Source organism: Triticum aestivum, chromosome 2B, assembly GCF_018294505.1.
Source record: "Triticum aestivum cultivar Chinese Spring chromosome 2B, IWGSC CS RefSeq v2.1, whole genome shotgun sequence".
Taxonomy (NCBI): domain Eukaryota; kingdom Viridiplantae; phylum Streptophyta; class Magnoliopsida; order Poales; family Poaceae; genus Triticum; species Triticum aestivum.
Genome location: NC_057798.1, coordinates 322,718,553 through 322,741,702, shown reverse-complemented (window position 1 = coordinate 322,741,702; position 23,150 = coordinate 322,718,553).

Here is a 23,150-nt window from a genome sequence, read left to right as displayed (position 1 = left end):
TTCTTCTGCACCATGCCTAGTGGCAAAAGGTGCCAAGGTACTCGAATATCCCTCATCTGAATCTAGTGAAGATGAATCTAATGATGCTCTCAAACCTAGCTATTCCAAGCTTGCTAATATTGCCACTAAACAACAAAAAGCTTTGAAAAGGATTCAAAATTTGCTAGACAAAAGCGATGACATGTTGGGTGAGGAACTGAATCAAACTCAAACCCTGACTGATAATCTTCAACGGCTATAGTCTAAGTTTGATAACCTTCAAGGTCATCATGAAACACTTTTAGCCGATCATGAGAAGCTTTCTTATGAATTTCTTCAAGGAAAGCAAGATGTTGAGAAACTAAGGGTGACTCATGATGATCTTCAACGGGAATATCATTCTTTGCTTGCTAAACAGACCAGTTCTGCTCAGGAAGAATTATATCCACCATGTTTGAAATGCATCAAACGTGAATCTGCTAATTCTTCACCTGAAAGTTCAAATGCTTCTATTACTGCAAATTCTTCAACTATTTATGTGGTCACAAATTCCTCATCTAAGGATACCACAAGTATCACAGACAAAAATTCAGGGTTGAAGGAATTGTATGTGACAGGCATGTACAAAAGCCTCAAAGGGCATCATGCTCTTTGTGATGTGCTTAAAAAGCATATCCTCAATAGGAGCCCTAGGAAAGAGGGTATTGCATTTGAGAGGAAACTCAATGCTAATGGAACCTACTGGAAACCTCAGTAGTATCCCAAAACATCATATATCACCATCTTTATATCTCAAAACAAATGCAAGGAATCAAACTTCTCATAGTATCCAACGCTCTTTATATGAAAGTTTTTATTATATCCCTCTTGGATGCCCATCATACTAGGACTAAATTCATAACCTAAACAAATTACCATGCTGTTTAGAGACTCTGGAAATAATATAAGTGAAGCATGAGAGTTCAACAATTTCTATAAAATAAAGGCATCGACGTGCTCTAAAAAGATATAAGTGAAGCACTAGAGAAAATTGCCTAGCTCAAAAGATATAGGTCAAGCACATAGAGTATTCTAATAAATTCACGATCCATGCATGTCCCTCTCAAAAGGTGTGTACAGAAAGGATGATTGTGACAAACTGAAAAGCAAAGACTCATATCATACAAGATGCTCCAAGCAGAACACATATCATGTGGTGAATAAAAATATAGCCTCAAGTAAATTTACCGATGGATCGAAGGCGAAAGAGGGGATGCCATCCGGGGCATCCCCAAGCTTGGATGTTTGGTTGTCCTTGAATATTACCTTGGGGTGCCTTGGGCATCCCCAAGCTTAGTCTCTTGCCACTCCTTATTCCATAGTCCATAAAATCTTTACCAAAACTTGAAAACTTCACAACACAAAACTCAACAGAAAACTCATGAGATCCGTTAGTACAGAAATATAAATCACCACTTTTGGTACTGTTGTGAACTCATTCTTCATTTATATTGGTGTAATATCTATTGTATTCCAACTTCTCCATGGTTCATACCCCCCGATACTACCCATAGATTCATCAAAATAAGCAAACAACACATAGAAAACAGAATCTGTCAAAAATAGAACAGTTTGTACTAATATGGAAATTTCGTATACTTATGTAACTGAAAAAAATTATGAAAAAATAGGAAAACATAGGCAATTCGTATATCAATCTTGTGTAAAAAATTCAGATCAAAATCATGTTTCAGTGATTTTTTAAAATTCTAGCAATGAGCGCAAAAGTTTCTATTTTTCAGCAAGATCAAATCAACGATATACCAAAGTATCCCAAAGGCTTTACTAGAATACTCTATGTGCTTCACTTATATCTTTTGAGCTAGTTAATATTGCTCTACTGCTTCGCTTATATCTTTTTAGAGCACGGTGGTGGTTTTATTTTATAGAAATTATTGATCTCTCATGCTTCACTTATATTATTTTGAGAGTCTTTTAGAACAGCATGGTAATTTGCTTTGGTTATGAAACTAGTCCTAATATGATGGGCATCCAAGATGGGTATAATAAAAACTTTCATGAAAAGTGTGTTGAATACTATGAGAAGTTTGCTTTTTGATGATTGTTTTGAGATATGAGGATGGTGATACTAGAGTCATGCTAGTAGGATAATTCTGAATTTGAGAAATACTTGTGTTGAGGTTTGCAAGTCCAGTAGCATGCACGTATGGTAACCATTGTGTGACAAATTTGAAGCATGAAGTGCTTCTTTGATTGTCTTCCTTATGTGTGGAGGTCGGGATCGCGCGATGGTTAACTCCTACCAACCCTTCCCCTAGGAGCATGCGCGTAGTGCTTGGTTTTAATGACTTGTAGATTTTTGCAATAAGTATGTGAGTTCTTTATGACTAATGTTGAGTCCATGGATTATACGCACTCTCACCTTCCACCATTGCTAGTCTCTCTAGTACCGCGCAACTTTCGCCGGTACCATAAACCCACCATTTACCTTCCTCAAAACAGCCACCATACCTACCTATTATGGCATTTCCATAGCCATTCCGAGATATATTGACATGCAACTTTCCACCGTTCCGTTTATTATGACACGCTCCATCATTGTCATATTGCCTTGCATGATCATGTACTTGACATCGTATTTGTGGCAAAGCCACCATTCATAATTTTTTCATACATGTCACTCTTGATTCATTGCACATCCCTGTACACCGCCGGAGGCATTCGTATAGAGTCATATTTTGTTCTAAGTATCGAGTTGTAATCCTTGAGTGGTAAATAAATAGAAGTGTGATGATCATCATTATTAGAGCATTGTCCCGTGTGAGGAAATAAAAAAGGCCAAAGAAGCCAATAAAAAAAAGAAGCCAAAGAAGCCAAACAGAAAAAAGAGAAAAATAGAGAAGGGACAATGCTACTATCCTTTTTCCACACTTGTGCTTCAATGTAGCACCATGATCTTCATAATAGAGAGTCTCTTATTTTGTCACTTCCATATACTAGTGGGAATTTTCGTTATAGAACTTGGCTTGTATATTCCAATAATGGGCTTCCTCAAAATGCCCTAGGTCTTCGTGAGCAAGCAAGTTGGATACACACCCACTTAGTTTCTTTTGTTGAGCTTTCGTACATTTATAGCTCTAGTGCATCCATTGCATGGCAATCCCTACTCACTCACATTGATATCTATTGATGGGCATCTCCATGTTGATACGCCTAGTTGATGTGAGACCATCTTCCTCCTTTTTTATCTTCTCCACAACCACCATTCTATTCCACCTATAGTGCTATGTCCATGGCTCACGCTCATGTATTGCGTGAAAGTTGAAAAAGTTTGAGAATACTAAAGTATGAAACAACTGCTTGGCTGAAACTGGGGTTGTGCTTGATTTGAACACTTTGTGTGACGAAGATGGAGCATAGCCAAACTATATGATTTTGTAGGGATGAACTTTCTTTGGCCATGTTATTTTGAGAAGACATAATTACTTTGTTAGTATGCTTGGAGTATTATTATTTTTATGTCAATATTAAACCTTTGTCTTGAATCATTCGGATCTGAACATTCATGCCACAATAAAGAAAATTACATTGATAATTATGTTAGGTAGCATTCCACATCAAAAATTCTGTTATTATCATTTACCTACTCGAGGACGAGCATAAATTAAGCTTGGGGGTGCTTGATACGTCTCCAACGTATCTATAATTTTTGATTGTTCCATGCTATTATATTGTCTGTTTTGGATGTTCAATGGGCTTTAATATGCTCTTTTATATTATTTTGGGACTAACCTATTAACCGGAGGCCCAGTGCCAGTTTATGTTTTTTTTGCCTATTTTAGTGTTTTACAAAAAAGGAATATACAACAAAGTCCAAACGGAATGAAACCTTCGCGAGGATATTTCTTGGACCGAAAGCAATCCAGAAGACTTGGAGTTGAAGTCTGGGACTCTACGAGGTGGCCACGATGCAGGAGGGCGCGCCTAGGGGGTAGGCGCGCCCCCCACCCTCGTGGGCCCCTCGTAGCTCCACCGACGTACTTCTTTCGCCTATATATACTCTTATACCCTAGAAACATCAGGGGGAGCCACGAAACCACTTTTCCACCGCCGCAACCTTCTGTACCCATGAGATTCCATCTTGGGACCTTTTCCGGCGATCTTCCGGAGGGGGAATTGATCACGGAGGGCTTCTACATCAACACCATTGCCTCTCCGACGAAGCGTGAGTAGTTTACCACAGACCTTTGGGTCCATAGTTATTAGCTAGATGGCTTCTTCTCTCTCTTTGATTCTCAATACCAAGTTCTCCTCGATGTTCTTGGAGATCTATTCGATGTAATACTCTTTTGCGGTGTGTTTGCTGAGATCCGATGAATTGTGGATTTATGAACTTGATCATCTATGAATATTATTTGGTTCTTCTCTGAATTCTTATATGCATGACTTGATATCTTTGCAAGTCTCTTTGAATTATCGGTTTAGTTTGGCCTACTAGATTGATCTTTCTTGCAATGGGAGAAGTGCTTAGCTTTGGGTTCAATCTTGCGGTGTCCTTTCCCAGTGACAGTAGGAGCAGCAAGGCACGTATTGTATTGTTGCCATCGAGGATAAAAAGATGGGGTTTATATCATATTGTTTGAGTTTATCCCTCTACATCATGTCATCTTGCTTAATGCATTACTCCGTTCTTATGAACTTAATACTCTAGATGCATGCTGGATAGCGGTCGATGTGTGGAGTAATAGTAGTAGATGCAGAATCGTTTCGATCGACTTGACACGGACATGACACTTATGTTCATGATCATTGCCTTAGATGTCATCATAATTACACGCTTTTTATCAATTGCTCGGCAGTAATTTGTTCACCCACCATAATACATGCTATCTTGAGAGAAGCCACTAGTGAAACCTATGGCCCACGGGTCTCTTTTCCATTATATTGAATCAACTTGCCAATTTCTATCGCCGTTCCTTTTTATTGCAATCTTTACTTTCCAATCTATACAACAAAAATACCAAAAATATTTACTTTATTATCTCTATCAAATCTCACTTTTGCGATTGGCCGTGAAGGGATTGACAACCCCTTTATCATGTTGGTTGCAAGGTTCTTGATTGTTTGTGCAGGTACTAGGTGACTTGTGTGTCGTCACCTACTGGATTGATACCTTGGTTCTCAAAACTAAGGGAAATACTTACGCTACTTTGTTGCATCACCCTTTCCTCTTCAAGGGAAAACCAACGCATGCTCAAGAGGTAGTAGAGCGGTGGAGTGGCTTGCCTCCGCAAGCCCCGGCAGGCCTGCCAGGACGATCTGAAGCTTGCTTCCGGGCAAACCCAACTTTGCCAGGCTCTCCTTCCCGGCAAGGGAGGTTCTTTCCTTAGCGATATCTTACTTCTCTGGTTCATCTTGGTCTTCTTGATCTGCACTTTGACCCTGTCAAAGAATTGATCCCTCTTGCTTGGTCTCACCTTGGTGTTGTAATCTTGTCCTTGGGCCTGTGCATAGTCCGGGCAACGGATCCAGGGTTCGTTGCACCGACAAGAGCCCCGGGCCTGGCACGAATGCGCTGCTGGGCGTCGTCGGGGTAGGCCCTAACTAGTGCATAGGCAGGAGTGCAAGGGTGGCTCCGCCCTTTGAGATCTTCTTTGCTTCTTCCTTAACCCGAGCTTGGGTTAGTTTCCGGTTCCCCCGTGCGCCGTGCAACGCCAATTGTGGTGGTGCCATTCTTGTAATGGCCTGTGAATAACTTTAACGCACGGGTGGGTAACGACCAATTTACTCTTCCCACCATGCCCTTATCCTTAGCCACATATGTTGCATGCATTGAGTGGGTAGGCAATGGAGGCGTGTGGTGCGGAAGAGCATCAAGGCAGGGGCCCGGTCTTTTTGGATTGGTGGAGGAGGACGGTGGTTACCCACCGGGGAATCAGCCCCCAGCCCCAGCTCGCCTCTAAAAGGAGGAGCGGGGGAGGAGCGAAGGCATTCATCCAAATTCCTTTCTTCCTCCATTCTCTGCTTTCTCCTGGATATGCTGAAAGGGAGAGCCCGGGGCCAGGCCCCGGGCCCAACTTAGAGTTGATGATGCCAAATGCTCGTACTGATGTTTAGGGAGTGAGTTTGGTCCAGGTCCAGAGGCGGCGCGGTGGGCGAGCCATTCGCGGCCCAAGAGATATCAAGCTTTCCTATTGTGGTGAAATGCTTGCCTTCTCTGCCTTGGCCGGCCATCTGGCGGGGAGAATGGCACCCTGCCATGAGCCATTGCAGCTGGTCGGCCCGGTGACCAGGTTCTTGGAGCCTTCGACGCCCGTCCAGGGTGCAGGGCTCGGGGTCAATGGTAATCCTAGCACTGCCCCTTTCCTGGGAACCGGGGCTGATGTCGAAGAGGGGTGCGCCTTCCGGCCCGCCAAGGTGGGGAGCGGTGCACCTCGAGCGCCTTTGCCATCTTGGCCACTGGCCATTTCTCCGGGGGAGGTAACGGCTTGGGGGGCCGGCGTCTCCCTGAAGTGGTGGTGTGGGAGAGAAAACGAGGGGAGATAGAGAAGGCAGGCGGCAAGGCATCAGGTTGGAGTGCGATGGCATTGACGCCTTCGTCTCCTACTGGCGACCCGCCGCCTTGTCTTTCCACTCTTCCCCTCCCTCCCCGGGACCATCATCACCGGTCTCTTCGGGTGATAGCCGGGGAGGGATGTTCCCTTGGTGCCTTCGCTCCCCTCCGGCAGTCTTCCAACTAAGCTTTGGTGGTTTATCCCACCAATGTTCGAGCTGGGGCTTCTTGCTGGTCCTGGAGGTGGTGACCGGGGCACCACAGAGCTGCTCTCTATGCCCCTCCTTTGCAGCCTCGCCACTCCTGATCTTGTCAGGCTGTGCCTGGCAGGCCATGACGAGACCGGGGTGGGCTCCTGCTTGGGCGCTCCTTTAGTTCTCTCCTCTTCCCACCGCAATACTTGGCGGAGGGAAAACGAAAAGAGGAGATTACGGGGCACTTATCTTTTTTTAATCTTAAATCTATAGGCACTTGCCAAATTTTTGTTCAAATAATGTAATCTCTTGAATCCATGTTTGTGTCCTGTAAGGTATGTACTTGTTTGATCAACATATTAATGAAAAAGATAAACCTTGTTGGGGACTCATGCTTGTATATGTCCATGCAGAGGTGGGAAGCCTCTATATTTTTAAGTAAACGAGTTTCCCCCGGCTGGCTATCCTGCTGGTACCCTATGTTTTGTTGTGGGGGAGTAGGCCTACCGGGCACAAACCGTAAAGAGGGACCAACCCCCAGCCAGTCCTTTTTCAACAAAGGCCATTACGACCACCCGGACCGAAGCAGCGTTTGAGTCAAAGGGTGGAAGCACCTAAGTGTTAAAGGATAGCAGGGTTTTCTCATGCACAAGTCCTTACTTACAGAGCACGTATGGATAAGAGAAAGAACTTATCTGTTTGGCTTGTCAGAGACCGTAGTGCTGGCTCGTCTTCTCATCTCCTCTTGGGGATTGAGTCCACGGCAGGAGCCTGCAGTTTATGCAGATGAAAATGATGCAAGATGTGATCTTATCTACATGAACATGTGGTGCTCATGATATACTTATGCATGCATGCAACTTGTCGAGGACCCCCCAGCGCTTCATTTATTTCTCTATTGTTCAGGGTCTGCGCCTGGCTTTGTATAAGGGGTTACATGCAACTGAGGCAAGGCATGTACAAAATGGTGGCTGCCCGGCAGGGCCTGACAACCGCGTCTTACGGGTAGAACTTGCGGATATGCTCAATATTCCATGAGTTTTGCAATTGAATGCCATCTCTGGTCTCTAGACGGACTGTGCCAGGTCTGGTGACTCGTACTACCCGGTAAGGGCCTTCCCACTTTGGCGTCAACTTGTTTGTACCCTTAGCGAACTGAACGCGCCTAAGGACAAGGTCACCTTCCTCAAAACACATGGCATGAACCTTGCGGTTGTGATAGCGACGTAGGGCTTGCTGGTAGCGTGCAGCATGCGTAGCAGCCCGGAGACGGTTCTCCTTGAGAAGCACAGCATCCTCATGCCGGTGTTGTTCATGTGCTACTTCATCGTGGGCAAGTACTCGAGGTGATCCATAGATGAGTTCCGTGGGGATAACTGCTTCTGCCCCATAGACTAGGGAGAAGGGAGTCTGCCCGGTAGCTCGATTTGGCATCATTTTGACGGACCAAAGAACCACCGGCAGTTCATCGATCCATCGTCTGCCGCACTTCTGCAGCTTATCAAATGTTCTTGTCTTGAGTCCTCACAGCACTTAGCGTTTGCCCTCTCGCTTGTCCATTGATTCTGGGATGTGCAATAGAAGAAAATGAGATCTTGCTTCCGAGGGCATGAACATATTTCATGATAGTGCGGCTCGTGAACTGGGTGTTGTTGTCGGTGATGATCTGGGCAGGGACCCCGAAGTGGCACACCAATCCTTTCAAGAACTTGATAGCTGACTGAGCAGTCACCTTCCTCATGGCTTCTACTTCCGGCCACTTTGCAAACTTGTCGATTGCAACAAAAAAGAATTCAATTCCCCCGGCAGCTCGGGGGAAAGGGCCGAGGATATCGAGCCCCCAGACCGAAAACAGCCATGACAAAGGGATTGCCTGAAGAGCTTGGGCAAGCAGATGGATATTCTTGGAATGGAGCTGGCAGGCTTCACATTTGGTGACTAGCTCGACCGCATCTTGGAGGGCTGTGGGCCAATAGAATCCTTGCCGGAATGATTTCCCAACTAAAGCCATTGATCCAATGTGGGAGCCGCACATGCCTTTGTGTATTTTCGCCAGCAGTTCCTTTCCTTCTTCCCAGCAAATGCACTTCAATTTCACATCGTTGGGCCTTCTTCTGTATAGTGTGTCATCGACAAACTAATACATACTGGCCCTCCGGGCTACTCTTTCCGCTTCTTCTTGCTCTTCGGGAAGTTCTCCAGTTTGGAGGAAATGGACTATGTGCCTTGCCCAAGTTGGAGCCTAGGGCTTGGCAACGACGACTAGCAGCACCTCCTCATTCATGGCAGCGCATTCCTTGACCATGGGGACCAATGGCCTGGTAGGAGGGTGCAGCCCGGCAATCGAAGGGGAGTTGTTTCCGGCAGGGTCCCTGCTAGGAGCCCCGAGTGGCTCTACCGGGAGAGGCTTACTGGAGTCCAATTTCCTCCTCTTTTGGGCCATTGTTGTCGAGGATAAGGAGTGCTGAGTAAGATGGAGAACAAAAGTTCCTGGTTCCACAAGAAGCTTCTGCGCAACGCACTTTGACAGGTGATCAGCAATGTTGTTTTCTGCATGGGGTACATGCTCCGTTTGCAGTCCATCAAAGCGCTCCTCCAATCTTCTCACTTCCTTGATGTATGCCTCCATCAATAGACTTTTGTAATCCTTGCTGACTTGTCTCACCAGAAGTTGTGAATCTCCTCGAATGATCAACTTCTTGATTCCCAATTCTGTGGCAATCATGAGCCCGGCAAGGAGCCCTTCATACTCTGATGTATTGTTGGTCGCTTCCTCCCGGGGAAAATGCATCTGGACGACGTACTTCAGTTGCTCTCGAGTGGGAGCAACGAGAAGCACGCCAGGCCCAACACCTTGTAGGGAGAAGGTATCATCGAAATACATGATCCATTCTTGGGGCGCTCGCCGGGGATAACTGTTTCTAGTACTTCTCCGCCAGGGGTTGGCGTCAATTCTGCAATAAACCCTGCCAATGCCCTGCTCTGAATCGTTGATGTGCTCTCAAACTTCAGGCCAAAGCTGGATAACTCCAATGCCCGTTCCACTATTCTGCCGGTAGCCTCTGGGTTTTGGAGTATCCTTTGTAACGGGAAGTGGGTGACAATCGTGATCTCATGGGCTTGGAAGTAGTGGCACAGTTTCCTTGAGGCCATGACAAGGCCAAAAATCAATTTTTGCACGCCAGAATACCTAGATCTAGCCCCCCGTAACAGGGAGCTGACGAAGTATACTGGGCGTTGCACCACCTTCTTCCTTGCCACGTCCTTGGGGTTGCCTCCACTGTCGTGCTCCTATTTGCCCTGATCCACATATGGCCTTGTCGGGCTGTTCTCTCTCTCTTCCCTGGATGGGACACTTGCTGAGGCTGCTATCTCCTCCACTTCCCGCTGCGCCACTAATGCTGCACTAACCACTTGATTAGTCGTTGCCAGATATAGCAGCAATGGCTCATGCGGTTTGGGTGCAACCAAAGTGGGCACAAAAGACAAGTAGGTCTTCAAATCTTGCAGCGCTGCGTCTACTTCCGGGGTCCACTTCATGGGTCCTGCCTTCTTCAAAATTTTGAAGAATGGCAAGGCACGCTCGGCAGACTTTGAGATGAATCTGCTAAGCGCCGCAACGCATCCTGTCAAATGCCTCACATCCTTAACTGTCTTGGGTGCCTGACTCTGCTTGATGGCATTGATCTTATCTAGGTTGGCCTCGATCCCGCGGTGGAACACAAAGAAACCAAGTAGCTTTCTAAAGGGAATGCCAAACACACACTTCTCCGGGTACGGCTTCAAGTTGATCTTGCACAGGTTAGAAAATGTCTCTTCTAAATCCTGGATGAGGGTTGATCTTTCCTTGGTCTTGACCACAGTATCATCCATATAAGCTTCGATGTATGTGCCACTGTGGTTCAAAACCAATTTGGAGCTCTTGCAAAAGTGGACTCAGCACTCTTTAACACGAAAGGCATGCGCACGAAGCAGTATGTGCCACATGGGGTGATGAATGAGGTCTTTTCTTCATCTTCCTTGGACATAAAGATCTAATGGTATCCAGAGTACGCATCCAGAAAGGAGAGAAAATCACACGCGAAAGTCGAATCCACAATTTGGTTGATGCGCGGCAAGGGGAATGGGTCCTTCGGGCATGCCTTGTTCAGATCCGTGAAATCTATGCAAAGCCTCCATTTCCCATTAGCCTTGAGCACAACCACTGGGTTTGCTAACCATGTTGGATGTAGTACTCCTCTCACCGAACTAGCTGCCTCAAGTTTCATGATTTCCTCAGCAATGAACTGTTGCCGCTCCAAGGCTTGCTTCCGAACCTTCTGCTTGACGGGTTGTGGGCAGACAGCAAGGTGGTGCTCGATTACCTCCCTAGGAACACCAAGGATATTAGATGGTTGCCAGGCAAACACATCGATATTCGCTCGCAGGAAGGCAACGAGCGTGCTTTCCTATTTGTCATCAAGGGTAGCACTGATAGTGAAAGTACCATCAGCGCCAACCAGCCCTGCCGGGACCTTTTTCACATGGGGTGCAGCAGCCTTGGACCTGTTGCTGTTGGAACTCTCCGGCACGTCATCAACAGGTGTGGCACACTCTGAAGAGGTACACTTCCCGGATTCCTTGTCGGCGTCCTTTCTAGCCTTCTTCTTTCCTTTGCTTTCCTTGATGGGAACTGTGGCTTCAGCGACCTCTGCCGCGCCTGCATCCCGGTACATCTTATCCACGCAAATAATTGCGTCTTTCTTGTGTGACAGAATGGAAATGACGCCAATCGGCCCTGGCATCTTCAAGGTGTTGTAGGCATAGTGGGATGTCGCCATGAATTTGGCTAGGGCCGGGCGCCCAAGGATTCCGCTGTACGACAAGGGGAGGTCGACCACATCAAACACAACCTTCTCAGTCTAGTAGTTCAACTCTCCCCCGAATGTCACTGGCAACGTGATCTTTCCCTTAGGATGACTCCTGTCGAGATTGACTCCATGAAACGTGCCCGTGACCTTAAGCTCTTCCTCTGCTATGTGGAGTTTGCTGATAACCTTTGGGAAAAATAGATTCAACCCGGCCCGTCGTCAACCAACATCTTTGTGACTTTGAGGTTGCGGATTGTTGGTGAGACCAACAACGGCAAGAACCCTACCGCAGTGATGCGGTCGGGGTGGTCCTCTTCATCAAAGATGATGGGCGTGCGTGACCACTTGAGCGGCTTCTGAGAATCTGCCGCTGGCTCCATGGCATTGACCTCACATGCCCACTGTTTAAGTTGGCGGTGAGAGGAGTGCAAAGATGTACCCCTGTCAATACACAGGGTGTCAGTGGCCTTCTGGAATTCCTGCTCACTGGTTTCCTCTTCAACCCCTCCATCACATTCATCATTGCAATCCTCCTTCTCTCGGCCCCTGGCAGGTTTTCCTTGGTTTCGAGGAGCCTTGCGGGGGCGATTTGCTTCACCGCCCCGGCCCTTCCCGCCAGTACCATTCTAACCTTTTTCCTTAACACGCTTCTCATACTCAGCCCTTTGCCTCTTGATGAGCTGCTCAACCTGATGACCCTCCTGGATATCGTGGCCCTTGGTCCTATGAATCTTGCAGTACGGTCCATCACTTTTCCCAGCTTTCTCGGCAGCCGCAGCCTCCCGGCAGGCAGTGCATGCGGCAACTTCCTTGCCGGGGGCTCCAGCCTTAGCCTTCTTGCCGGTACTAGGTGTGCCTGATCCCTCGACGGTCATCACCACCTTGTCCTTGCACTTCTTGTTGTGCTTCTTGTTCTTCTTCTTCTGACTGCTGGCCTCATCGTCATCCTCTGAGTCGTTGTCGACGCAATCTTCCTTCCTAGGGAGTTTCCTCCCCTCCTCCACCCGAGCACATTTGTCCACTTAGGTGTAAAGCTCCTTCACAGTCTTGGGCAACCGAACGTTCATCTTGGAACGCATCCTGCGGTTGCGCACGTTGGATTGGAAGGCAACTATCACAGCTGTCGGGTGGATGTCTGGAATATTTTGTGGACTCGGCTGAGTCTTTGCAAGTACTTTCGTAGAGTCTCTCCTTCTTTTTGTTGGAGAAGCTGCAAGTCGTTGGGCCGCCCTGGTTCTTGATGGCCACCAATGAAGGCACCAATGAACTCATGGCACAGGTTAGCCCAGGTCAAAATGGAGTTCTCCGACAGGTGCATCAGCCAAGACCTCACATTTGGCTTGAGTGACAAAGGGAAGTAGTTGGCGAACACCTTCTCATATCTTCGCCCGGCAGCTTGAACAACAATGGTGTAGATGCTCAAGAACTCTGCAGGGTTTATGTAACGCCCCGGTTGTAACTTTCCATAATTGTAACTCCAACTCTTGCCATTTCCGGCTATGTGATATATTATTTTCTCCGTGGTTAGGTTTCTGTCTTTTATTTTAATTTTGTTCATGTCATGCATTTCATCTCATAGCATCATGTGCATTGCATTTGCATGTTTTCATAAAGCTTGCACCCGTTCGTAGTTGTCGCGTCCTCCCTTGCTTTCGTTGACCGTTTCGAGACCAATCAGGTTTTCGCTTCCCTCTTGATCGTGACTCACCAGATACTACCAAACAGTTGCAGGTGCCGATGATACCAGTGCAGGTGTTGCAACCGAGCTCAGATGGGAGCTCAACGAAGATCTTGGTTGTTGCTATGTTTTGTTTCATGTCGATCAGTAGTGGAGCCCAGTTGGGACGATCGGGGATCTAGCATTTGGGGTTATCTTCTTTTCATTTGGATTTGTCCGTAGTCGGACTATGTGTGTACTCTGAATGATGTATGAATTATATGTTCATTGTGTGAAGTGGCGATTGTAAGCCAACTCTTTATCCCATTCTTGTTCATTACATGGGATTGTGTGAAGATGACCCTTCTTGCGACAAAACCACAATGCGGTTATGCCTCTAAGTCGTGCTTCAACACGTGGGAGATATAGCCGCATCGTGGGTGTTACAAGTTGGTAATCAGAGCCATCCCCGACTTAGGAGCCCCCTGCTTGATCGAATCGCTGGCGTTGTTGAGTCTAGAACAAAAATGTTTTGAGTCTTAGGATTATATATATCGGAGAGTAGGATTCTTTTTACTCCTCAGTCCTTTCGTCGCTCTGGTGAGGCCTCCTGACATAGATGTTTTGTCTTTCCTCTCCTCAAATTTCACTAAAAAAAATTTAGGATCACGCGGGTATCTTGGGATCGTTCTGATATTCTTATGACGATAACATTGTTCTTGTTGCCTCCTCACATTTAGGGGTTGTGGCAGTGTCCCAGGGAGTTGAGCTCCGAGGTGTTGTCATCATAATTTTATCGTTGCAATTCTGGAATACCTGAGTTTCGCCGACATTGAAAATCTCTTTTGTGCAGCTAGTGGTAAGATAACCTCGACGCCACCCAGTACTGGGGAGTTTGGGAGTATTGCCATAGCTCGTATAACGGATGCTTTTCGAAGGTTGAGGTACACGATTTCCGGAGTTTTCTTGGTTATGTGTTGACGGATGGATACAACTTGGATGTAGGTATTGTTAGTTTGGGTGAGATATATTGCTTCCCCTGTATCCCCAACACCAGATTGCATAACCAGAAAGTTTCGGGAGTTTTATAGGTGGGAATTCAAGTAGCTCCAAGAATATCTTTCCGACAGATGCATGATATGAGATTGGGGTTCGACGTCTAGTGGTCCGCCTATCCACGGTCGTTTTTACAGTGGTCTCGTTGTGTCTTAAAGAGCCCTTGGCTATGCTGGTTCGGGGGCACTTCGTATCTCATGTGCACTGCCTTGTACATGATGGTGTTGTACGATCGAGCCCGTGTGGGCCCCACCACGGAAACTTCGGACGAAATCTCTATCATATGTTTGTTCCGGCTTATTCTGCAAGCCAAATCCTTTGTTTTGTTTTATTTGTGGTATTCGAGTTGCTTCGAAGTCAAATGTTGAATCCATACCTTCCCTAAATGGTGTTCTCATATTTCTATGGGAGTGCTAATCCTTCTTGATCATTGAGGTTGTCATGTTAATTCTTTTTCAACCGGCGTGCTTCTCTTCAAGTGAATCCGATCATTTCAACATTTGCGAGATCAATTCTAAGTTTTCTCAACGGTGTTTGTTTCATCCGTCCCAAGTTGTCCTTGTTTTTCCCGCCCTCCCACCCTTTTCTTCAAGGACTCATATATTTTCATCAAGTATCCATTTATTCATGTGAAGTCTCTTCACTCTTTTCAATCAATGTTCTGATCCGGTGATCCCTCGTGAAGTTGCTCACGAGCTTCAAGTTCATCATTCTTCATTCTCGTATTCTCCTCCGGTGGATTAATTTCAAGCTTTCGGTGTTGATCATATCCCTTTCCTCGTTTCAAATGCTATCCCATGCCGGTGCATCTCATAATCGTTCACCTCTTTCTATTCGTATCCGGAGTGCTGAAGACATCTCGGAAGATTCGTGTTTCCATTCCCAATCCGTTCAAGTTCTTTTGAGGTTGTTATCTCATTCAAGCCATTTAATTCAACCGGCGCAATCCCCCCTTTCAATCAATCGTTCAATGGTGTATCTTTTAGTGGGCCCTAACCCACAGATCTTTTTTCTAGGATCTTACCTGACTCTTCTAATTTTCCCGGTGCCATTCCCAAATTCTTTTCAAAGTTTGATGTAAGAATGAATTATCATCAGTCAAATGTCTTTCTCCAAGATCTTTCAAATTCTTTCGTCGTTGGTTCAACCTTTCTAATTTTCATTCTGGAGTGTCTCAACAATTCATGGTGGCGTTTACCGTCGTCATTCTCGGATTTTGAAGACCGAAGAAGAGTTCCTCTTAAATCCTTACCCATTCTTTCAGAGATTCATGGTTCTAGCTTTATGCCATCCTCATAATTGTTTTTGATTGTGACAATTCTTTTCTTACCATCTGAATCATTTCATGAGTTGTTTCCATTTCTTTCCTCCGAAGGCCATCATGTCATAATTCTTCATTCTTAGCATGTAGCTATCGTTCTCCAAATCTACCGATGCATCATTCAAATATCCTCTAATCAGTTCATGATCTCTTCGTTCTCAGGTATCTAAATCCCCTCAAGTACCTTCATTCGTTTTCCAATTCTTCCCGGTGAATTGTGCCTTTGCTACTTTCATTTCCAATTCTTATGGTGGTTCGTTCAAGATTTCTCTTCCTTCATTATCGTATCAATTCATTCATTCTTTCATTGTTTCAATTCAACCGGTGGTTCCATCAATACCTTCTCAAGTTTGCGCTATATCTCTATCTGTAATCATTTTTCAATGAGAATAAGTAGTATGCCAAATTCGTTGCTTGTCATCAATTTAAATTGATGAAGGATAGGCATGACATAATTCTTATTCTTGTTTCATCCAAGTGATTAATTCCTTCTTCTGGAGTTTTTTCATCAGGAAGTAATTCTCGGTTCCAAGTTATTCATTTTTCTTGCCCGGAGTTCAAAGTTTACTCATTTCGTAGCTCCTTCTAAATCATCGCAAGGCTTCACCTTGTGTTTTCAAGTTCTCTTTCTTTTTATCATCCTTTTATTACCGGAGTTCTTCTCGGAGGCTCTACATGGTGGTTCGTCAAGGATTCCTTTCATTCTTAATTTTTCTTCAAGATTTCTCTCGAGGTTATGATCTGCCAGACTATACTCAAAATTAAACATGGTGCTCAACACATGTTTTGTTTTGAGGCGTTCAAGCATTCTTCATCTTGCATTCCAAAGTGCAATTCTTCCTACCTTATCTTTTGAGGCGGTGCTATGTCATTCTTGATAATTTTCCTTCATGTTTCATGATTCACAAGTTTTCAAGACTGACATATTTAAATCCATCATTTTCTGTTCGTTCAAGAGATCTTTTCAACTAATCAATCTTTTGTTGGAGTTATATTGGGTTATATCTCACCTACAGCCTTCCCTAAGGAATGTAGCTATTTGTGGTGCTTATCAATGATCCAATTTTCTCCTTCTCATCTCGGTGAAGAAGGTTTTCATCTCTTCATTGATCTCAAGCAAGCAATTGTTTCAGTTAGTGGCCGGTTGTCACCTCATAATTTTGAGATGTTTTCCATAAGCCCGCTACAAGCTTATTCGTTTCGTTGTTGGTTTTCCAACAACTCCATTATAACCTTCTTGGAAGGGTGCTTTCCAAGCTCATTTGTGGCAAAAGTTGGCATTTTCTTCTCCATTCTTTTATCCCAATGATCTATCTTCTATTATTTCTTCCGGAGGCATTATGATGTTGCTCTCTTCACCCATCATCTTGTTTTGTCAAGATCATGTTATTTTCTTGCTTATCCATTTAACCGGAGTGTTATGTTCGCATTTAAGTTCTTTCATCTTATCAAGTTTTGGCCTCTCTATTCAACCTGAAGCTGTCTGAAATCCTTCTTACCCATTGTGCCATTCTTTCAATAGTTCCGGAGGTAGTGTGTTGTTGATTTCATCAAGTATCATCCCATCTTCTCAAGTTCATGTTCTATTCCTTCCATGTTCAACCGGAGTGGTTTCGAATTCCTTCTTGTCCATTGTACTTGTCATTTATAGCTTTGCAACCTCCAAGGTTCACATGGTGTTCCTTGTTTCTATTTTCTACCGCAGTGCTCTCAATTGTGTTCAATTCCATTGTGTTCTTTCTTTCAACTTTTCAACCTCTCAAGGTTCTTTGGTTTCACTCATTGGTCGAAGAAGCAACTTAGTTTTACCTCTTCTCTTCCTCTTCCGTTTCTCTCCGGTGTCATCCTAGATCTCGGGACGAGATCCTCTTGTAGTGGCGGAGTGTTGTAACGCCCCGGTTGTAACTTTCCATAATTGTAACTCCAACTCTTGCCATTTCCGGCTATGTGATATATTATTTTCTCCGTGGTTGGGTTTCTGTCTTTTATTTTAATTTTGTTCATGTCATGCATTTCATCTCATAGCATCATGTGCATTGCATTTGCATGTTTTCATAAAGCTTGCACCCGTTTGTAGTTGCCGCATCCCCCCTTGCTTTCGTTGACCGTTCCGAGACCAATTGGGTTTTCGCTTCCCTCTTGATCGTGACTCACCAGATACTACCAAACAGTTGCAGGTGTCGATGATACCAGTGCAGGTGTTGCAACCGAGCTCAGATGGGAGCTCAACGAAGATCTTGGTCGTTGCTATGTTTCGTTTCATGTTGATCAGTAGTGGAGCCCAGTTGGGACGATCGGGGATCTAGCATTTGGGGTTATCTTCTTTTCATTTGGATTTGTCCGTAGTCGGACTATGTGTCTACTCTGAATGATGTATGAATTATATGTTCATTATGTGAAGTGGCGATTGTAAGCCAACTCTTTATCCCATTCTTGTTCATTACATGGGATTGTGTGAAGATGACCCTTCTTGCGACAAAACCACAATGCGGTTATGCCTCTAAGTCGTGCTTCGACACGTGGGAGATATAGCCGCATCGTGGGTGTTACAGTTTATCTCCCATCATACTTCTCGGGTATCTCTTGCTTGAACGTGTGAGCGGACGGCAAACGGACTTGCCGCAGCTCACGGGTGAAGGCAGGGCACCCAACCTCGAAAGGCAGGCACCCGCCATCTCCGAGCGCGGGCTTGTCGACGTCGGGGCCATCGCACTCATTGGACCGGCGGTGGACGTCGCAGCGTCGCTCAACAACGACGCGTGCGCCTTCCCTCCGCCTGTCCTCCGGGGCCCGCCATTGGCCTTGACGTGCCCGAGGGTCGAAAGAGGCCACCGAGACGTCATCAGGTTCTTGGTTTCATGGCTCCCGTGCTGCTTGCCGTAGTGGGGATTGCATCGTGGGGGTGGCCCCTTCCGTACGGCCGGCTACATGAGTTGTTGTCATTGCCTAGGGAGGTCGTGGCGAGCCAGCTCATTGTGATCCTCCCGCCTCGGCGAAACCAATCAGGCTTTGGATGGTGGCTCGCCACTCATCCATCTGATCGGCTGCTGGCGGAAATCTCAACAGCAGTTGAGCCCGCGCCATGGCCTCTAAGGCAGTGCTTGGCATAGGTGATGACGATGTAGATCGCAGTGTCACTCGACTCCTGATGGTGATGGTGGCGACCACGTCGTTCCCTCATTGTTGCGAACCAGCCGCTTGGATGGCATGATGACGCGGTGGAGGCGCTTGAGGGCCAGTGGCTCCGTTGGGCAAAGTAGTTTGGTCAGCTCATTCCGGGGTGGCGCCTGCCCTGCAGTCGCGCTCGCAGCGGGGGAGGATGGAGGGTTGCGATTCGCCCCAGAATGAGCGCCACCACTGTGGTTGTGCCCTTCGAAAGTGCCTCTCCGACGTGCGACTGTGAGGTTACTTGCAGCTATGGTGGTCGCTTGGCCACCCCCAGGACCGGGACGTCATCAACACCCTCCTCGCCGACCTTCGCTCGATGGCGTTCCGCATGCCCCCCCCCCGGCTGTCGCCCCCTCCTCCGAAGCACGACTAGTCTTGTTGCTCGGGTTGCGGTGTGTGAGTGTGTTGTTTTTGGTTTCAGGGCTTGTTGAGTTGTGCCCTCAACTTTAACCCTATTTGCTACTATGTATGTTTGTGAGACTCGTGTGTGTGTGTGTGTGTGTGTGTGTGTGAACCTTGTTGGATTTGTGGCTTGGGCGGTTTTCTTTATCTATAAAGCGGGGCGAAAGCCTTTTTCGGTAATGATAGTCTCCCCAACACTCAACGCTCTCTCACTGATTTGGCTATGGTGGAAAGAAGATTTGAGTGGAAAGCAACTTGGGGAAGGCTAGAGATCAAGATTCTGGTGGTAGGATTGGAATGTCTTGGTCTCAACACATGAGTAGGTGGTTCTCTCTCAGAAAATGAGTAGTGGAAGTGTAGGCACGTTCTGATGGCTCTCTCTCAAATGGAGTTGGGGTGGAGGGGTATATTTAGCCTCCACACAAAATCCAACCGTTACACACATTTGACCCACCTCGGTCAGACCGAATGGATGAACTCGGTGAGAACGATTTAGTTCAAAATGTGAACGTTAGGAATCTCGGTGGGACCGATGTGCTAGGGCTAGGGCAAAACCTTATCTCGGTGAGACCGATTGCATGAACTCGGTGAGACCGATTTCAGCAATGAGCAAACAGAGAGCTGGTCAGTCAAACTCGGTGGGACCGATTGCTCATTTCGGTGAGACTGAGACGTTACGAAGGGAAACAGAGAGTTTGCAATGCGAACTCGATGGGACCGATCGCTCATTTCGGTGAGACCGAAACGTTACGAAGGGAAACAGAGAGTTTGCAATGCCATCTCGGTGAGACCGAGATCCGTATCGGTGAGGCCGAATTGTCTAGGGTTTCTGGTAGTGGTTATGTCAAATGAACTCGGTGGCGCCGGATAGATAAAATCGGTGGGGCCGAATTTGACTTTGGGTTTTGGACATATGTGGAAATGAGAAAGTGGTTGAGGGTTTGGGAGCATTATCACTAAGCACTTTGCGCAAGTAGACCATTAAGCAACATCTCATCCCCTTCTAATAGTATTGGCTTTTCTGTGGACTCAATGTGATCTTGGATCACTAAAATGAAAATGAAGAGTCTTGAGCTTTTGCCAGTCTTTGTCCTTAGCATTTTGAGGGGTCCACATCTCTAGTCCATGCCATGCCAATTACTGAACTTTTTGAAATATTTAACTTGAGTGGATATTAGTTCAATGAGCTATATGTTGTTATGAATTACCAAAACCACCCGGGGATTAGTTGCACTTTCACCCCTCCATGATCGGATCCCCCTCTGGCAGAGTGCCGGAAAAGGCCTCTAGATGGGATCTCATAGTTCTGGAACTTGCGGCGAAGGGAAAGTATTTCGTGGACTCCTCTATTGGTTTCACGATCTTAGAGAATTCATAGAGGCTGAGTTAGGTCAAACGGAGCCACATGGGCCCCATAAGCCAAAAGGGCGCGCCCACCTCGTGGGCCCACGGTTCATCATCTAGTCTTCTCCCAACGCTTCTAGTGTCTCTTTTGTCCAGAAAAAAATCGCTAAAAAGTTTCGTGGCATTTGGACTTCGTTTGGTACTGATATTCTGTGAAACCAAAAACAAGCAAAAAACAGCAACTGGCACTGGGCACTAAATTAATAGGTTAGTCCCAAAAAAGATATATAATTGCTTGAAAGTGTATATAAAACATCCGAGATTGATAATATAATAGCATGAAACAATAAAAAATTATAGGTCGTTGGAGGCATATCAAGCAGGCCCTTTGCAAAGCGGGTCATAATTAGGCCCAACTATAACACGGGCCTTTAACGGGCTGATAGGCAGGTTGGGCTGAAATGTATCCACGAAGACTACGGGCTGTTAAGAGGCCGAAAGTCACTTCGGACCAGAAATAGCCCCACATGCAGCACGGGTCGTTAAATGGCCGAATGTGAAACCGGGCCGACGGGGGCCCATATGTACCAAGGGCTGCTAACAGGCCAAAACTAATATCGAGCTAAACTGTTAAACCGGCCTTTAAGAGGCCGAAGTAGAAATCGGGCCCTAAGTGGGCCCAAAAGCATAGTACCCATTAACGGGCCGGATATGATATGGCCGAAATTTGGGCCAAAACATCGTAGGTTGTTAATGGGTCGGATCTGACACGGGCTGTAATTTGTCCCAAAACATGGTTGGCTGTTAACGGGCTGGATCTGACATGGGCCGTCCATTGGCCCAAAACATGGCAGGCTATTAACGGGTCGGATCTGACATGGGCAGTAATTTGACCCAAAACGTGGCAGGCTGTTAACGGGCGGGATCTGATATGGGTCGTGATTTGGCCCAAAACATGGTAGGCTGTTAACGGGCCGACCCATCAGTATCTGACGAAATCTTGTGGGACTTTTGTTGGATCGGCCCTTTTACCATAAATGGGCCACTATTGGGTCATTCCACGTGTTGACGTTTCATTGGCGACTCATGTCCATGGACGTTTGACATCTGTCACCACGCGAGCTAACACGTGGTATCGTTGGCGAATGATAATTTTTACACATGAAAAATTGCCATTGATCGGGATTGTTAGCGGGTAATCAGGTCCAAAATTGGACCCCGTAGCTTAAGGGCGACCCATTATGGTGGATGACACGTGTTGGTTACTCTTGACGAAAATACTTCCATGTTGCGACATTTATCGTCATGAAAGTGGACACTTCTGTGATGATAATTTGAGTATTGTAATGGTATGACAGCACAGATATGACTATCTTGATTCTGTCATAAAATCGTCACGGATGTACATGCATGATAGAAAAACGTGACCTACTGTGACAAACATGTATCATCAGGAAGTGTTTTTTTGTAGTGTTGGTGTCAATGCCTTGCCTATCAGAGCCTCCCTCTACGTGGATGACGCGGCGGTTTTCCTTGAGTCCATCAAAACCGAGGTCAAGTTTTTTTGCACATACGCTTGCATGATTTGTGGAGGTATCAGGGCTAACTACGAACTGCTCTAAAAAGTCTTGTTGCCCCCATTTGATGTGACTCCTTGGATCTTGATGATATTCTCAGCTCCTTCCCGACCAACCGCCCCTCCTTCCCAATGAAATATCTTGGGTTGTCATTGTCGACCAAGAGGCTTGGAACAATCCATTTTCAGCCACTCGAAGATAAGATTGCTGCACAACTTACGTCTTGGATGGGCAAGTATGTTGCGCAGCTGGGACGGGTCGTGTCGGTCAAGTCGGTCATCACGCCAATTGTCATTTACTACTTGACGACGCTAGACCTCCTTGCTCGGTCATGAAGAAGATTGACTCCCTAAGGCATGCCTAACTTTGGGCGGGTTGCGACAAGTTCATAGGTGGAAAATGCAAAATCAATTGGGAGTAGGTGTGCAAATCAAAAGTACATGGTGGGTTGGGCATTCTGAATCTGGAAAAATTTGTGGCGGCCCTTCAAATCCGTTGGTTGTGGGCTGCTTGGACGGATCCGGCCAAACTTTGGGTCAACTTAGGAAACACTTGTGTATAAAAGGACAAAGATATTTTCACCTCTGTCATAAAGGTTGTTGTTGGAGACGGTCGTCAAGCCTTTTTTGGGATTCTGCCTGGTTGGATGGTACCAGCCCCAAGGATATGGCTGTTCTCATGCGGACGTTCTAGCAGAGATACAACGGCCAGAGGAAATCAATCTACGTCTCGCCTAGCATCGGTCATTGATGATGAGATGCGGACCATCTTTTGAAGGTAACGAGTGGAGTGGAGCTGCACACAGAAAATACGCCCGACAGCGAGGGCTGTGAAGAGAAGGGCAGGCCCGACAGCGAGGGCTGGGAAGAGAAGGGCAGGGCTTTGCGCAACCACGGATATGCATCATCGAATTTCTTTGCTTTGAATGCCAATATGAACTCTTTTTTTCTGAACTTAACTGAATGTGTCCTTTCTAAATGTCTGCATGCTTTAGTAAAACGAAAAAAGAAAAAGATATCCATATCATATTTCCCATTATGTCTAGCTCT